The sequence below is a fragment of the Gorilla gorilla genome, chromosome 20 (genome assembly GCF_029281585.2).
Source record: "Gorilla gorilla gorilla isolate KB3781 chromosome 20, NHGRI_mGorGor1-v2.1_pri, whole genome shotgun sequence".
NCBI classification, from domain to species: domain Eukaryota; kingdom Metazoa; phylum Chordata; class Mammalia; order Primates; family Hominidae; genus Gorilla; species Gorilla gorilla.
In genome coordinates this window covers 41,983,885-42,003,392 of record NC_073244.2, presented here as the reverse complement: position 1 = coordinate 42,003,392, position 19,508 = coordinate 41,983,885, and the positions used below count along the sequence as shown (strand labels likewise).

Sequence of the window (19,508 nt, the reverse complement as noted above, 5' to 3'; positions counted from 1 at the left end):
AGGTTCGGAGCATAATGCCTTCAACTGTAGAACTTCTAGGAGGTAGCATAGCAGAAAAACTGCAATTTAGAGGTAGACAAATATTTCTAGGAACACAAAAAGCACTAACTAAAGAAGAAAAATGACCAGTTGTACGTCATCAAATTAAAATTGCTTGCCCTGCCGAAGACATTGACAAGAAAAAGAAATAACAAACCACAGACTGGGAGACAGTATTTGCAATGCACATATCTGGCAAAGACTAGTATCCAGAGTATACAAAGTTCTCTTACAACTGAACAATAGAAGGCAAACGACTAATAAATAAGAGAAGTTCTGAATAGGCATTTCACAAAAGAAGATACACAATTGGCCAATGAGTGAATGAAATGATGCTCAGTGCCATTAGTTATCGAGAAAATGCAGATTAAAATGGGATACCACTTTATATCTAAATGACTAAAATTATGACTAAACTGACTAAAAGACTAAAATTAAACAGACTGACAAGACCAAGCATTGTTAAGGATGTTGAGCAACTGGAACTTTCATATATTACTGGGGAGGGGAGGGAATGTAAAATGGCAAGATCACTTTTGAAAACTGTCTGGCGGCTTTATGGAAAGTTAAGCATACACTCACCAAATGACTCAGCAACTCCATTCCTCTGTTTTTACCCAAGAGAAATGAAAACATATGTCCATAAAGAGACTGGTCCAGGAATGTTCCTAGCAGCTTTATTCATAATAGTTTTAAGTCTGGAAAGAACTCAAATGTCCACCAACTGGAAATGAATCAACAACTATAATACATTTAGACCATGGAATACTACTCAGCCATAAAAAGGAACAAATGCTGGATACGTGCATGGATGAATCTCACTCACAGACGTGCTAAGTGAAAGAAACAGGACAGGAAACAAATGCATTCTGTATGATTCAATTTATATTAAGTTCCAATTATATTAAAACAGAAAAAAAAACATATCTGTAGAGATAGAAATGAGGCCAGCGGTTAACTGGAGCAGGGGGTAGGATGGAGGTCATTGACTTTAAGAGGCAAGAGGACGATTTCTGGAAAGATGGAAACATTCTATGTCTTGATCAGGGTGGTGGTTGCATGAGTGTGTACTTTGTTCAAATGCCATTGACCTGTACATTTAAAATGTGTGTATTTTGCTATTTTAAACTAAACCTGCACAATGTTGATTTTTAAAATAAGTCATTTAAAATAAACATTTGAATTTCAGGATTGCCTTGGAAAGCCACATGTGGGAATACTGGGCAAGTAATCATACTTAACCGCAGCCAGGTGGAGCTGAGCTACAGCCACCCTGTTCAGATTGGAGCAGCCTCTCACCAGGCTCTCACACACCCTCCCTTTTCGTTCATTTGCACTATTTGTCAGATCACTGCTTGTTGGCCTCTGCTCTTTAAAAAGCGTTCATTTATTCATTGACTTTTTTTTCAGCCAGCAATTACTCATCAAACATGTCCTCGATTCTCTGGACTGGCGATTTCTTCTACTTGGTAGCAATCCGCTCTTCATTTGAGCAGCAGGGATGGAGAGAACCCACCACATTCTTGGAGAAGGCTGTGGCATCTTACAGACGCTCCCCCAGGGTTAGCTGGCTCTAGCTCAGGGGCAGGAGTCAACCTGCTTTGGCTCCCTTGGAATAAGGGAGATAAGCCAAGAAGGAGGTGAAATTTCCCTTTATTCTGACCATCCCTGATTCTTAGGCCTTTTCCCCAAGACCAGCTCTAGGGCAGAGGAGCCTGTGACTGAGAGCATTACAGAGACCCAATCAGGGCATATAAATCAGGGTCTGGAATTAAAGAAAAGTGGGATTTTTAGAAAATGGATCATCACTGTATGGCTTTGGTGATATAAATCAGTCAGGTGTAGCTAAAATGCGAAGTGAATGCCCTTAAATCAAAACATTTTCCTTAGGAATTCCTAGGCACGACTTGTGAAGCTGCTATAGGATCCGTAAGCTCCGGTTGGAGTTATGTAAATCCATTTCCTCCCCTATAAAGCAGCTGAATGTTTTAACTAAATCTAATTCTGAAAATAATGATTTCTGAATCAAAACTTTGCTGGGAAGATTTACAGGCAAGTTTTATAAATCAGAGGCAAGATATATAACTCAGATAGTGAGAAGTGCAGATTTATAAATCCAACTTGTAAATCAGGAGAAAAAACATCATGTTTTACACTAAATAATATTTTTACAAATGGCACCTCATACATCATGCAATTGCCACAAATCTTTCACAGTGGAGTCAGGCTACATAATACGAGGCTGAATCACAAAGGAAATTGAGGCCTGGGTGGTGAAGTCGGGATCGGGGCATGTGGGTTTGGAAAAATGCTCCTGGAAGCACCTAATCAATGTAGATCAGCCAGGGGCTTTGGCATCAGACTCAGGTATGTTTGTAATTCCCCTCAGCCTCCTGAGAGCTGAAAGTGTGGGAGAATCACATCACCATGCCACCATCCTGGTCTCAGTTTTCTTTCTCTATGAATCCCAGACAATAATCCTTTTGCCAATGGATTGTTGTGAGCTTTAAATGAGATGCTATCTGTATAGCACTTAGCTTGGGGTCTGGAAAATACCAAGTGCTTAATAAATGTCAGTTTTCTATTAATATATTATCATCTGCATTATTATTGTGATCATCCTCATTATTATTATTTTTAGTCCATATCACTTTTCCATCCCATGACTCATAAAACAAGCAGTGATGGGGGCCAGTGGCGGTGGCTCATGCCTGTAATCCCAGCACTTTGGGAGGCCGAGGCTGGAGGATCATGAGGTCAGGAGATCGAGACCATCCTGGCTAACAAGGGGAAACCCCGTCTCTACTAAAAATACAAAAAAATTAGCCATGCGTGGTGGCAGGAGCCTGTAGACCCAGCTACTTGGGAGGCTGAGGCAGGAGAATGGCATGAACCCGGGAGGCGGAGCTTGCAGTGAGCCGAGATTGGGCCACTGCACTCCAGCCTGGGCAACAGAGCAAGACTCCGTCTCAAAAAAAAAAAAAAAAACAGTGATGGGAAGCAGGGGTAGTGATGGGGCTGCTGACTCCAGGACCGTGGCCCTGAGAGGTGGGTTGTCCTCTCCTAGCTCAGCTGCATTTAGGTCTGACCACTTTCCCCAGCAATTCCCCAATTTTTGGCTGTAAGAATTTCCCCGAAAAAGCTTCCTGAAGACCATTTTTTGATACCTGATTTCTTTGCAGAATTTAAATAAAAGTTAATGTTTTTAAGAATCTTGTTACAAAAAGTAATACATTTTTATTGCAGAATATTTGAGGAATAATGAAAATCACCAATACTTTTGCTGCCCAGAGATAATCACTGATAACTTTTTGGTTATCCTCTTAAAGTCTTTTTCTATGCATATATTTACATACATACATTTTTTAAAAACAAAAAAAATGAAACGTACAGATGGGTTTGCAACTTTTTTCCCCATTTAACTATATATTGTGAACCTTTTCTGAAGTCACTACATAATTCTCAGTATGATTTTTTTATGACCTTGGATTATAATGCACCATACTTTATTTAAGCAGCTGCATATTTTCAGACGTTTATTTTGTTTTTAATTTTTTGCTTTTATAAACAACCTTCCAGGGAACATTTTTAAATAAATTTCTGCAGTTATTTATGATTATTTTCTGCGGATAAATTCCTAGAAGACGAATTGCTGGGTAAATGAACTATGCATATTTTAAAGAATTTTGCCAAGTTACCCTCTAGAACAATTGTATCACTTTAGGATCATCCTAGCAATCTGTGGGTGCCCATTTTCCCAGGCTCTACATAATATTTTCTTTTTTAGAAAATGTCAGTGTAATAGCTGAAAAATTGTGTTTCACTATTGTTTCAGTTTGCACATCTTTGACAGCTTGCAAAGTTAAACATTTTTCATATTTTTGCTGTTAGTACTTCCTTTGTGAATTTTCTAATCATGTCTTTTGTCCACATTGACATTTCAGAGACAAGAATGTAAACCCTTTGTTACATACATTGCAAGTTTCTTTTTCCAGTTTCCTATTTGCTCTTAGATATAGTTATGGCAGAATATTTGAATTTACATGTGATCAATTTCATCAAGATTTTACTTTATGGTAATACACTACTTAAAAGATTTTCCCATTACAAGATCAGATAAACATGCACCTATATTTCCTTCTAGTTCATTTGTATATGTATTTTTAAATTTATAATCCACTTGACATTTATTTTAGGATGTGGTGTGAAGCAGTGATGAATCAATTTATCTTTAGTGTTTTGCAGTTGTCCCCGCATCATTTCCCCCAGAGACTGGAAAAAGCTCTCCTATTACGGAATAGATTCTTAATGTTCTTTCTACCTGCCCATCCTTGGTCCAATAACATTCTATTTTAATTGTCGTAGCTTTAGAATCTATCTTAATGTCCGTGCAAATGTTTCTAATCTTTCTGTTTGATCAAACTTTACTTGATTATTTTATTCATTTATTCTTCCAGACAACATTTAGAATCATTTTGTCAGGTTTCAAAGAAAACTTTATTAAAATTTGGATTGGAATTATAATAGACTTATACACAAATTGAGGCAATGGCCCCCTTACAATGTTTAGTCTTCTTTCAGGAACATGCATGCACCCCTCTAATTTTACCCTTCTCATATCTTCTTCTATAAAACTCCCTTCTAAAACCACTGGGTCAGGACAGCATCCCAGTCAGGTAGGACTAATATTACTGGACTCAGTTTCAATCGAATTTGGAACCCACAGGTCTGTTTTGAGGAAGGAGGAGATGGAGAGAGGTTAGGATCTAAGATTAGAGTGGTGAGGTAGTGCATGCCCCTCCTTTGAGAACACTCACTTCCAGGAAGGTTCTGTAGGAAACTTCAAATACCAGGGTCTACAAATGACCCTGCAGTCACTGACCCATGTACAATCCTTCTGTGCAGGCTCTGCTTAACATCCTGGCAGCATCGGTAGAGATTTTTATTTAAAATCTGAACACCACTCTCTGCAATCTGCCCATGGGAAGGTGCTAGTAACCTTCAGTGTTCAAATATCCCAGCTCAAGGAAGAAAGTTTGACCCTAAGCTTCTGATTGAAACACAATAAAGCAAATAATGATTGAAAAATAAGACACATATTCTTGGGAACCATGCTAATATTGTCTCTAATAATTTTTTTTTTTTTTTTTTTTAGACAGGGTTTCACTCTGTCACTCAGGCTGGAGTACAGTGGTGTGATCTCAACTCACCATAACCTCTGCCTCCGGGGCTCATGTGATCCTCCCACCTCAGCCTCTGGAGTAGCTGGGACTGCAGGCACACACCACCATGCCTAGCTAAATTTTGTAATTTTTGTAGACATAGGGTTTCAATATGTTGCCCAAGCTGGTCTTGAACTCCTGGGCTCAAGCAATCTGCCCACCTTGACCTCCAGAAGTGCTGGGATTACAGGTGTGAGCCACCACACCCAGCCTCAAATAGAATTTGTATTGGTGAATTCAGGAATTACAAGAGCTTCAATAATGTCTTGAAGCTCTTAACTTAACTTGGCAATGCTCCCTCTACTCTCCTTCCAGCTCCCCAGTGAAGCATGGCCTTGTGCACCATAAGCAGATTTGAAGTTTAAGAAGATGACTCTAGATGTTCCACGGAGAATGTTAGGAGTGAGAGTGGCCATGGGAAGACCCACTGGGAGGCTGTTGAGTTGCCCAGGTAAGATGATGGTTTTATGGACTTGTTGGGGGTCCGTGCGGATGGAGGGAAGGAACCAGAGTTTACACATATGTTGGTCATAAAAATAAATCAATAAGATTTGATGATGGCGCTAGAGAAGGGAAGATGTCCAAGATGATTCCAAGGTTTCTGGCAAAAGAAACTGGATGGTTGCTGAGATTTGAAGGGTGGAGTAGGAATAGATTTGGGGACAGCAGGGATAGGACTGCCTGGAGCTGAGTTCAAGGCATGCTTGAACTCAGATCCTGGATGTCTTGTCATTAAGTGAGAGAAACCTACCTCCAACTTTACTGAGTGAAAAAGAAGAGTTTTGGGGTACGCAATATAAAGCCCACAGGTGGAACAGACTTTCAGCTCCGGGTGTTCAACATTGGCATTAGGGATCTCTCTCTTCTTCCCTCCCATCCTCTCTTTCTTCCCCCTTCTGTTGCTGTAAGCTGTGCTTTCACTGTGCTGCCTTTCTCTTCTAGCAGTCTTTCCCTAAGTTTGGTGGCAGAGTTGGCCCAGTCTCCTCAGGCTTCTATTCTATTCTACCAGCATAGCAATTCCAGTGAGAAAATAGGGTTTTTTTCCTCCTCAAATTGTGTCAGCAAAATTTATTGGGTATGAATGGTCTTGACCCACTTTTGACTCAGTAACTCTCTTTATACCAATCTGATTCTGGGTAGATCTGTCATATGACCAGACAATTTTGAAAAGGTATTTGGACTAGGCGTGGTGGCTCATTCCTGTAATCCCAGCACTCTGGGAGGCTGAGACGGGTGGGTGGCTTGAGGTCAGGAGTTCGAGACCAGCCTGGGCAACATAGTGAAACCCCATATCTACTAAACATACAAAAAGTTATCCAGGCATGGTGGCACAGGCCTGTAGTCCCAGCTACTTGAGAGGCTGAGGCATGAGAATCGCTTGAACCTGGAAGGCTGAGGTTGCAGTAAGCCGAGATGGCACCACTGCACTCCAGCCTGGGTGACAAAGAGAAATTCCATCTCAAAAAAAAAAAAAAAAAAAAAGGAAGAAAGAAAGAAAAGAAAAAGAAAAAAGAAAAGGTATCTGCAAGGGATAGTTCTCTAAAAGCAAAAAATAAAATAAAAATAAGGAAATAAACAGATTGGACAGACAAATCACAGATGCCTATATCTGCTAATATATGTGACCTTAAAATTTATTGTCTAAGATGTTTTTGAGTCTGAAAGTGGTGCTGTGACTACTTATGCCAGGACACCACATGTAAATAGAGACTTCCCAGAGCAAATGAAGACATATGGTCACCTTATGTCTTGAACACAGGGTGTTCAAGTAGAGATGTTGACTTGTGGTTGGTGCTCAGATGGAAGGCAAGAATGGAATATAGGATTTAGAGCAGTTAGCAGGGAAGTTCTGATGGAACGGTGTATTAGTCCATTTTCACACTGCTGATAAAGACATATCTGAGACTGGGTAATCTACAAACAAAAAGTTGTTTAATGGATTCACAGTTCCACGTGGCTGGGGAGGCCTCACAATCATGGCAAAAGGCAAAAGGCAAAAGGCACACCTTACATGGTGGCAGGCAAAGAGAAAATGAGAACCAAGCAAAAGAGGAAACCCCTTATGAAACAATCAGATCTTGTGAGACTTATTCACTACCATGAGAACAGTGTGGGGGAAACCACCCTTATGATTCAGTTATCTCCTACCGGTTCCCTCCCACAACACGTGGGAATTATAGGAGCTACAATTCAAGATGAGATTTGGGTGGGGACACAGAAACCATATCAAATGGTATGGGAAGAAGTGGAATTGAAGGAGTTGAAAGAGTGGGTTGAAGATTGAAAGGAGGTGAGGAATTGGGGACAGCATCATATGGACACATTGCTTTTTTTTTTTTTTAAGATGGAGTCTTGCTCTGTTGCCCAGGGTGAAGTGTAGTGGTATGAGGTTGGCTCACTGCAACCTCCATCTCCCGATTCCAGCGATTCTCCTGCCTCAGCTTCCCAAGTAGCTGGGATTACAGGTGCCCATTAACACACCCTGCTCATTTTTGTATTTTTAGTAAAGGCAGGGTTTCACCTGGTTTCACCAGGATGGTCTCAAACCCCTGTCCTCAAGCAATCCACCTGCCTTGGCTTCCCAAAGTGCTGGGGTTACAGGCATGAGACACCGTGCCCGGCTGACACACCACTTTTAAGCCAGATTGGGAAGGGTAAGGAGATAAGGCAACAGCAAGAGGAAAATGAGTGAGAGCAAAGGAAATGAATTTTAAGACTGGGAGACTAGTGGAAACTCTAAGCAAAGGAATAGATATCTGTTGATGGAAACTGTCAGAAGGCAGGAGGGGAAAGGCCCCTCAGGAAGGAGAAGGGCGAACTTCACCTTTGTAACTGAAGGAAGGTGGGGGAGGATGGGGAGGTGCAGATGGGCCGATAGATTCTGTCGTGCAAGAAAGAGATGCTCCTGTTCCTATATGATGGCTTCTCATTTTTCCATAAAGTGCAAGACAAGGCTGTATGCCAAGATTGGGGTTTGAGGCCATAAGATGGGTTGAACATGTTGCTGTGGTAAAAGGGTTGGTGAACGAAATGCACCAAGACTGTTGGGCAATGTGACAGGCTGAGATGTGTGTGGCAATGTGAGCCAGCTATGGATTGCAGCGTCTCTGGAAAGGCTGGGGGAAATATATTCAGCTTATCCCCCTATGCTTGTTTGCAGACCACTCCTTTCATTCCCCAGGACTTCAAAGAGATTGTCACATCTCCACCGTCTGAGGCTGACTCTGGGGCCAGGCTTCCTATAATGCCATTCGGGATGCTCAAATGATCATGCTCTATGGGCACCTGAAGTAACATGGCCTCACTTCTAAATGAATGGCAGCATTTGCATGAAGGAAAAACATTTTTAATGCCCCCTTTTCTGATTTAGGAGGTTGCTGAAGTCAGGGTGCAGTAGAATTTGCCATAATTCACAGGTCTGGCCTCCTCTTCTCCAGAGGCCTCCAGCCAGCACATTGCAGTGTTCAGAAGCTGCTCTTGGGTGCTCAGGGGGAACAGGGGCCCTGGGGCTTTTAGGCTGTACATAAAAGCTGAAGCCTTTGTGTGTTCATCCTGGCTAGCAATTTGCCATTTAAGAAACTCACATTGGACTTTATCACCTCCAGCCCTTGAGCACAATGTCTTTTCTTGATAGAAAGCTGGTGAATCAAATAAAGTTTTTAAATGAAAATATTATAAAAGAAAATTTTGGCGGATTCCCCTTGTTTTATTGTTTTTAATTTTTTCTAGCACCAACATAAAAGGATTTCTCTTTGGTACACAAACTACTTACTGGGGCTGCTGAATAGCAATGATATGATTTAATATCTGGAGTGTCCTCAAGCCCTAATGCTAGAGTATTAGAATTGGAGGTAGCATTGACCCACCACGTCTGGCTTCTGTGAGGTCCTGTGCCATCCACATAGGTCTGCATGATTAATACTTAAGAGATTATGTCCTGGGAGACATGGATGGAGACATCATTGGAGTGGTTGTCTTCACAGCAAACGTCACTTGAAACTTCCTTTTCCCCCTTCAGAATACCAACGTGATTATGCATTGAGCTGTTGCTATTTACAGATATCTTAGCACAGAGAGCATTACACAGCCAATGACACAGAATTACAACCATCTAGACATATGGTTTGGATAAACAAAGCACAAAGCACAAATTAACCATGGTTGACTATAACTCCCGCTCTCTACTCCCTAGGGAGGGACTTTAGTGAAACTCCCAGTTGGAGAAAGCAATACATATCAGAAAGTAGAGTGCATACAGCATGGTTTAGACAAATGTTAAACCTTATTTAATGCTTTTCATGGTGCCAGAACACAATGGCACCAACCTGTCTAGCAAAAGTTATATCTCCGTGCCAGTTTCCTGTAAATAGTAACTGTACTCCTACCGGATTCCATGCCTGTGTGCTCCAAGGCCAAAGAATGCCTTTCATTTTTCATCACCTTGCTTCTACTTCCTGTGTCCAAAGGCCTGGTTGCTGAATGCATCTGGATGTTAGAGCTGCAAGGAGTTGGACGCAAGTAGCCTCCTCTGAGTAAACACCCTTCAACTTCCACTGTGGTCCTTCCCCTCACTGAGTGGCCCATGCTAGTCTATAGGGAAGAACCCCCATCACCCCCACCCCCGCTCCAGCTAGGACAGTCAAGGCCTGAGCTCATCCAACCCCACGGGTGCCATTAGGAGTGGGAGGATTCTATTTGCTGGCAGTCAGCATTCCCCCCACTTCCCATATTTTATCTTCCATGAGAAATTCTTCCAGGACAGGAAACTTTCTGTGTGAGGTCCTTGGCCCCATCATTGACACACGAACCTTATAAACTTTGTTTGACAATAAAGAGTATAATATTTGCTTTTCATAATACATGTGCATCGCTTTCCAAAGGAGAGAGCAAAATAAATAAATAACTGGAGTGAAAGGCTTCTACTTGGCTTGAACACTTGTACTGGAGTTTTTCAAAAGGAAAAAAATCCACAGAACACTTAGCTAAATATATACCTACTTTTTTTTCTTGTCTTTGGTGACTTTTCAGATGTACATTATGTATTTAGTTCTCCCTCTCTCTGTCACACACACACACACGTTATAAGAACTAAAATTAGAGTCCATCATTCACAGACCTACCTGGGAGAAGGTATACACATGAGGCCCCACAAATACAGAGGGCTCTACAGTGTCAGATAAGCCTTAAAGACTTAATTTTTTATGAGTTGGTAAACCTTTGATTCTTATTATTTTATTAGCTGACCCTAATATTTTAAGTGTACACCAAAAACAAATTCTGCTCCATGAGATGAGCAGAGGAAAAATCTACAGGCTCAGATGTCCAAGAGAAACAGGGCTTCCATCAGTGTGACAGGGACATGGAATCTCTAATGCCCTCTCAACAGAAATCCTAGCTGCCAACCTCCTGAGCCTCATGGTCATCTTGAGTCAAGGGAATTGTGTGAGATCCACTCAAGTGGCCTTGATGGCTTTCTTCTTGCCAAGGTTGGGCAGGCAGCGGGAGACTCGCTGACCCCACATGGGTATTATTGACATGTCTTCTTGCTGTCATTTTCACATCTCATTTCTAACCCTCTGAAGTGAATAGGGAAGACTACTGAATCACTCTCTGTCATGTTTATATGGCAAAATAGAAATGGAGAAGGACAAGAGACGAGATTCCCAGGGCAAAGCTAATGGACTTACCAAGGCCACTTACCTGGATTCAGTAATTCAAATTAACTCCATTCAATTCAGCGAATATTTTCTGAGTACCTCCTATGAAGGAAGTCCCTGTGCTAAGCCCCGTAGAAGATACAGAAAAGGAACTGAAGCTGAAGCTCCAGTCCAGAGGGAGAAACATTTAAGGGTAAAATATTCCTGAGAGCATGGCAGCTGGAGAGGGACAGGAGGTCCTGAAGGAAGGAGGAATCCATTCTGATTAGTACTGGGGAACAGGAAGATGGGAACCTTGACTTTACTCCAGAGCCTTTGAAAGTTTTTCCAAGTCTAGGAAGGTTGTGAAGTGTGTACCAAGTCTCAGTCCTACTTGTCTCTTTTCATCTCAAGAGTCAAGTGAAAATATCTTCAAGCATATTGAAAATAACATCTGGTCACATGCGTTTGACTGACCCCATTCCCATTGTGGACTCCAATATATACTGGATGTGTTTCATTTTGCTTCTATGTAAAACAGATTCTACTAGCCCATAAAGAGGGATTTTACATTTAGTCTTCTGTGACGTTCATTAGTAACATGTTCCATATGCACTTACAGATGTACATTCTATAAATTGGAATTCTTACAGTCTAGCTATAGATGAAGAAAATTCATGGGAAATCTCTATGAGGCTCAAAGAATGGATGGGAAGGGTAAAGACCCTGGCTTAAAATAGACTGCAACCAAGGTATAGCTGGGGTCCAGGCAAACTCAACCACGTACACTGTCAGGGGAGCATGAGCTCCAACCACTTCCTGACCTCATGTCACTGTACTCCAGATTCAAAGTCCTGGGGCTGAAGAGAGGCTGGTTGCAAAGGTCCCATTCTTGACACCTTGGCTTGCAGTCTTACAAGACCCAAGACAGAGGGTGAGGTAAACCTTTCACCTTTCAGAAGCACATTAGGATGCTATTATTGAAAGTAGGGTGAAGGGATTATGAGTCACCAAGCCACCAGGAAGTGCACCATATTTAGTGGGCCAGATACCGTGTTAACGCTAAGATAATAAACTCATGGACACTGAAGCCCAGCAACAGGCCACCATTTTGTGTTAGGGAGTAGACATGTAAATAACTCACCACCAAACATGGAAGAAGAGAAAGCATTACGGGAGAGGGGAGGTGAAGAAGGAACTCCAAGGGAGGTTGGAGTAGAGACAGTGGTTTCTATTCAACGTGCCCAGCTAACCTTCAGATGATATCGTGGTGATGCTGTGGAAGGAATATGGAGTGTATCTGATGACCTCGGGCACATGGCTGAGGCCGGGAGTGGATTTAGGTCAGCCACCAATTTGACATAAGGAGAACTGCACATCCATGTTGGAGTTATGACATGTGTTTTCTGTTGACTTTGATTTGAAGACACCCCACCACCTATTCCTTGACACTCCTGTGTCTCAAAAAAGTGTTTTTCAAGGTATGTGTATCACTGCACTCATACACATGCACATATCTATTGGAAACCCTGGCCCAAATTGGCTTTCTATCCACCACCAAAAGAATTCAGCATCCTTTTCTTGAGTTTTCATTGCACTTTACCCTTACCTCTAATGCTACACCTGCCATGTTAAATTAAAATTATATTTTGCAGATAATATCTTGTCCATCATGGCATCCCCTGTGTCTGGCATAGTACCTGATACCAAGTAGGCATGTGACAGATGTTGGGTGAATATACATAGTTGAGCATACACATCTCTGATCTTAGTCTTGTTACTGCTGGTGATAATAAACATTTGTAATTAGGCATTTTAACTAGTTTGGCATCTATGCTGTCTTATGTAACTACTTTTGGTGGATTTGCCTGTTGCTTTCTGTAGCTGCTTCAAAAGGAAGTGGTGCACATTTCAGTCTTCATTGAACTTTCAATCCTGGAGTCATAAATATTGCTATGTGCTCACCAAAATCTGTTCCTTCATCTTTCTGAGCACACAGCTAGACTACATTTCCCAGCCTCCTTTGCAGTGAGGTGTGGCCATGTGACTCGGTGTTAGCCAGAGGAAAGGAAAAGGAAGTGAAGTGCACCACTTCTCAGACTGGCGCTTTAAAAACCTACCCTGTGATCATCCTTCCTTACCTGCCAGCTGAATAGAAAGGGCGCCAAGGCTCTAGCTACTAATAGCCACTAATCATATGTTGCTATTTAAATTTGAATTAATTTAAATGAAATAAAAATGAGAGACAAAGAACTATCACAGTCCCAAGTACTCTTGATTTCTTCCCTTCCCCAACCCAATGAAATAAAAATAAAATGTGAAATTGAAGTTAGATGAGACCCAAAATACATATATAGAGAGACAAGGGGCAGTGAGAGACCTCAGTTGCTGTCTGACTTACAACCTGTCGCCCTTCACTTATTCATCTCTTCACCTTTCTCCTGCAAGTCTCCCATACCATCATGGGGCAACTTTTGGATGACAGATAACTGGATTTCAATCTTGCCTTTGGCATTTCCTTGCTATGTGATTATTGTGTTTTTATTTAATGTTTCCAGGCCCCTGTTCCTTCCTCTTAAAGTTGCAGCCGATGCTTCTCACTTCAGTAATCAGTTTGACAAAAATAACATACACCAATGTGGCATAGTTATAGTTCCTCTTAAATCTATCTCTCCATTTTTATTTCATACAGATATCCAGTTGTTCTACCACTGTTTGTTGAAAACGATTTTCTCCACCATCCATCCACCTTGGCCTTGGCAAGGTAAATGGATAGTGGGAGAAATCGTCTTTAATTGATCTTTTTCCAAGAGATCAGTTGAAGACTATTGATTAAATTGATCAAATAATCAATTGAATATATATTTTAATGTAATCAAATTCCATATATATTCAATTATATACTTATACACATTCCAGATATATTCAGTATACATTTTGAATATACATATATATTTTTATATATATACATATATATATCTATACACATATATATTCACTTCTGGACTCTATTCGGTTTGTTCCATTGATTCAGTGGACTATTCATAAGCTAATAGAACTGTCTTAATTACTTTCCCTAATTTAAATACCATAAAGTAAGTCCTGAAATGAGATAATAAAGGTTCTTCAATGTTTTTCTTCTTTAAAAAATTAAATAAAATTAAAAATTCAGTTCTGCCATTGCACAGGCCACATTTCAAGTGCTTCATAGCCATACATCTTTAGTGGCTATTGTATTGGACAAGGAAATATAGAGCATTTCCATCACCATAGAATATTCTACTGGCCAGAACTGCTCTAGAAGAGGGTAAAATCACAACAGAGAGAGAAGCCAAGTCACTGAACAAGTTTGCTTCGAGTTTGCTTGAAGCAAACTTCTCACTGCCATCATTACCACTGATTGGACTTGATAAGAAAAATGAACTTCTGCTGTGTTGAGCCCTTTGGATTTAGGGGTTTATTTATTCACAGTAGCTACTGAGTCATTCTCTGATACAGAGGTCATAGGTCAAGACACGGAATCATTTTGTTCACCTGTCTCTCCATAGTCAGTGAAAAACAAGCTCCACTGGGAGAAGTGTCTTGTCTGAGAGCAGAGAACTAATGAATTTTTGGGGTCCAATCCAGAAACACTGATTTTATAGGTATGGTGAAAGCATAAAGGCCTCACTGTCAGCTTCGAAGAACTTCCCTTAAGTCTTTAGAGCCTGAAGATATGCACATCTCACTCTGTGATGCAGCCTTACTAATGCTCTGGTACAAACATGCACCTGAAGCATCTCCTTCTGCAAGTAAGACCCTCCTGACAGTCACAGTGTGGCAAAGCCTGTAAAATTAGTAGAAAAATTAGCAATGCTGCTGGATTACAATCCCACTACCTCAGACCATGGGGAGTGAAATTCCCAATGGGCCATGACACTTTAGAAAATAATGTTATAACAAATTTAAAGGTTTAAGTTAGAATCATACAGCATGTAGCCCTTTTACACTGGCTTCCCCCACCCCAATTAGTAACATACATTTAAGTTTTCTCCAGGCCTTTTTTATGGCTGATAGCTCATTTCTTTTTAGCTCTGAACAATATTCCATAGTCTGGATGAACCAGTTTATTCATCCGTTGAACTACTGAAGGATGACTTGGTTGCTTCCAAGTTTTGGCAATTATTAATAAACCTATTACACATATCCACGTGTGAGTTTTTATGTAGACATAAGTTTTCTCTTCTCTTAGGTATATCTAGGAGTGAGACCGCAGGATGGCATGGTAAGAGTATATTTAGTTTTATAAGAAACCCCCAAATTGTCTTCCAAAGTGGCTGTTCCATTTTGCATTTCTACCAACAATGAATGAAAGTTCCTGTTACTCCACATCTTTGCCAGCATTTAGTGTTGTCAGTGATCTCAATTTCAGCCATGCTAATAGATGTGTGGTGGCATCTCAGTGTTGCTCTAAGTTGTATCTCCCTAATGACATATGACATAGGACATCTTTTTATATAGGTATTTGCCATCTCTATCTTCTTTGGTGAGGTGTCTGCTAAGGTCTTTGGCCCATTTTTAAGCTGGATTGTTTATTCTGTGATTGTTGAGTTTTAAGTGTTCTTGTACACTTTGGATAGCAGGCCTTTTTCAGATAATATCCTTTGCAAATATTTCCTCGCAGTCTGTGGCTTATCTTTTCATTCTCTTGGCAGTGTCTTTCACAGAGGAGAAATTTTTAATTTTAATTAAGTCCAGCTTATCATTTCTTTCTTTCACGGAATGTGCCTTTGGTGTTGGATCTAAAAAGTCCTCACCAAATCCTAGGCCATCTAGATTTTCTCCTATGTTATCTTCAAGGAGTTTATTGTTTTGTGTTATACATGCTTTACATACTGTATCATTCCAACTGTGTGACATTCTGGAAAAGGCAAAATTGTAAAGACAGCAGAAAGACCAGTGGTTATCAGGGGTTGAGGGGAGGAAGGGATAACAGGCAGAGCACAGAGGAGTTTCAGGGCAGTGACACTGCTTTGTAGGATTCTATAATAGTGGATACATGCCATTATGCATTGATCTAAACTCGTAGAATGCACAACACCAAGAGCGAACCCTTACGTAAACTATGGATTCTGGGTGATGGTGATGTGTTAGTGCAGTTCATCAGTTGTAACAAAAGGACCAACTGGTGGGGGCTGTCGATAATGGAGGAGGCTGTGCATGTCAAATGCAGGGGGCACATGGGAAATCTCTGTACCTTCTGCTCAGTTTTGCTGCAAAACTAAAACTGCTCTAAAATAAAGTCTAGTTTATTTTTTTTTTAAAGGTAGATTAGATTACGACCTCCCTTTTCTTAAAATCCATCCATAACATTTGCTTTGCACTTGAAATAAATGTTTGTCCTTTGGAAGGGAGTTCTCGCCTTTCATCCTCCAGCCCTGCCCATCTCCTTGACCTCATCTGCTCCATCTCCCCCTCGTTCACCCCGTCGCCCTGCTCCAGCACCACTGGATTTCTTTCTGTTCCTTTAAGGTTTGCACACAAGTTCCACCTTGGGCATTTGTCCTTGTTGTTCCTCTGCCCACAACATTCTGCCACCAGCTGTCTCTGCCCCTTAACCCCAGCCATGCACACAGAGATTTTCACAGGTTGGATGTGTCCTAGTCCTTCATGTCTCCATTCAAAAGCTGCCTCCTGGGCCGGGTGCGGTGGCTAATGCCTGTAATCCCAGCACTTTGGGAGGCTGAGGCGGGCGGATCACCTGAGGTCAGGAGTTCGAGACCAGCCTGGCCAACATGGTGAAACACCTTCTCTACTAAAAATACAAAAATTGGTAAATTGGTCAGGCGCGGTGGCTCATGCCTGTAATCCCAGCACTTTGGGAGGCCGAGGCAGGCAGATCACAAGGTCAGGAGATCGAGACCATCCTGGCTAACATGGTGAAACCATGTCTCTACGAAAATAAATAAATAAATAAATAAATAAATAAATATAAAAAATTGGCCAGGCGTGGTGGCGGGCACCTGTAGTCCCAGCTACTCGGGAGAGAGGCAGGAGAATCACATGAACCCGGGAGGCAGAGCTTGCAGTGAGCCGAGATCACACCACTGCACTCCAGCCTGGGTGGCAGAGTGAGACTCCATCTCAAAAACAAAACAAAACAAAACAAAACAAAAATACAAAAATTAGCTGGGTGTGGTAGCACATACCTGTAGTCCCAGCTACCCGGAAGGCTGAGGCAGGAGAACTGCTTGAGCCAGGGAGGTGGAGGTTGCAGTGAGCTGAGATTGCACCACTGCCCTCCAGCCTGGGTGACAGAGGGAGACTCTGTCTCAAAAAAAAAAAAAAAAAAAAAAAAAAAGCTGCCTCCTGGGAAAGCCTTTCTGATGATCTCAGGTGACTCTCATCCCTCTGTACCACACTGCCTTGTGTTACCATCTCCTTAGCATGGCCATTAGGTCCCTCCTCTTGCAGCAAAGTGCTGTCTTCATGAGGCCAGGAGCCTTGCTGATAGGGGTCCTAGTTGTGTGCTCAGCTTGAGACATGGTGGGGGCTGGGAGCCCCCCAAAAAGGCCTAAAATGAATTTCTTGAGTATTCTGGCAGACTAATTTTAAATATTTAAGAACGATTTGATGACCAGACATAACACCATCATAAAGAATGATATTTCTTATATATACTTATACCATTGATGTTCTTTGATGTTTCTTGTATACATATATACATACACCATCATAAAGAATGTGAGTTGTATGTAATTGCATTGTAAGGTTTTTCTTTGAGAATTTGGTGATTTTCCTCCAAAATTTAACAATTTTAATTTAATTTAATGTTTAATATTTAATAATAAATTTAATTTAATTTTTAATAGTTTTTTAAGCCAATTGGAAAACTCTACTATAGATCCTATATATAGAAAAAAATTATAATACCTTTTTTTTGAGACAGAGTCTCGCTTTGTCACCAAGGCTGGAGTGCAGGGGCACGATCTCGGCTCACTGCAAGCTCCACCTCCCGGGTTCAAGCGATTCTCCTGCCTCAGCCTCCCAAGTAGCTGGGATTACAGGCACACACCACTATGCCTGGCTAATTTTTTTATTTGTAATAGAGGCAGGGTTTCACCTTGTTGGTCAGGCTGGTCTTGAACTCCTAACCTCATGATCCGCCCGCCTCAGCCTCCCAAAGTGCTGGGATTATAGGCATGAGCCACCACACCCAGCTTAGAACCTTTTTCTATAAATATTCCTATTAATGTAAAAAATCATTTTACTTTATGGTTAAAACAACACAATTGGGACCAGCTATCTTCAGAGTTTTAATTTTTTAAAGCTCACATTTTTACCCTATTTCTGATATTTCTTGTATACACTTATACCATTGATATTTCTTGTATACACTTATATCATTGATATTCTTTGATGTTTCTTGTTTACTTGTATAGCATTGATGTTATTTAAGATTATTTTATGTGCTCTGTGGACAGATGCTTCTAATTTAATGAGTGTGTTTTCATTAAATTCATTTGTGTGGTTTACAATTTATGACAGATGATTCTGACTTCCCAGTGAGTGACAGCAATTTTCCTTTTTGAGTAAATTTATTTAAGTAAAGACCTGACTCATATTAAAGAAAAATATGAGTACAGGGTAGTATTGACATAACATAGTGCCACAATTCTGAATGTGGTATCTAAATGACTAATGTCTGGGAAATGCTTGAAACACCTACACTGGAGATGTATAGCCAACCAACCGAATATCTTAATTTTTCTATCAATATTTGGTACCTGCCAACTTTTTAAAAATTTTATTTTAATCCCCTCCTGCTTTGTTACATTTTTGGCAAAGAGGGAATGGTCTATGGATGAGGGTTGAATGCCTGGTTCTTTTTTTTTTTTTTTTTTTTTTTTTCTGAGACAGAGTCTCGCTCTGTCGCCCAGACTGGAGTACAGTGACCGGATCTTCGCTCACTGCAAGCTCCGCCTCCCGGGTTCACGCCATTCTCCTGCCTCAGCCTCCCGAGTAGCTGGGACTACAGGCGCCCGCCAGGCGCCCGCCACCACGCCCGGCTAATTTTTTGTATTTTTAGTAGAGACGGGGTTTCACCGTGTTAGCCAGGATGGTCTCGATTTCCTGGCCTCGTGATCTGCCTGCCTTGGCCTCCCAAAGTGCTGGGATTACAGGCTTGAGCCACCACACCCGGCCTGCCTGATTCTTTAGGAAATAGACAGGTCTTCAGGACCCCCACACTTAATCCTGGGATGCGAGTGATAAGGCTCAGTCAACTTAGGTGCAATGCCTTATCCAGGTATGAATGCAGTCTTTCCCTGAGCTGAATAAAACTCAAGAATCAAAGACTCTGTTCTTGCTTTCTCAATCTGCTGTTGTCTCCACTCAGCTCACTTCCTATGGAAAGGACTCAGGTATGGGGCAGAGTCACTTCCTGCACCACACCATCAGCAAAGCTAGCTGCTCTTGGCTGGCGCAGGCCCTCTGGCTTCCCAGCTATGAGGTCACGCCAGCTGAGATTTCAATGATCTGTCTTAACCGCAGTGACTCATGCAGCCTCTGGTTACCCTGCGGCTGGGACCCAGTTCCTCTACAGGAAGACATATTTTAAATGATTACATGA

General features: G+C 41.4%; 1 protein-coding gene across 1 annotated transcript in view; it reads left to right on the top strand.

Moving 5' to 3' along the window:
• TSHZ3 (teashirt zinc finger homeobox 3) overlaps positions 1-19,508 on the top strand; it is a 202,515-nt gene that overhangs the window by 117,326 nt on the left and 65,681 nt on the right. Inside the window, exon 3 of the transcript XR_010131942.1 lies at positions 5,577-5,712. The gene's annotated coding sequence lies outside the window, so the exon portion shown is untranslated. The remainder of the gene's footprint in view (positions 1-5,576; positions 5,713-19,508) is intronic.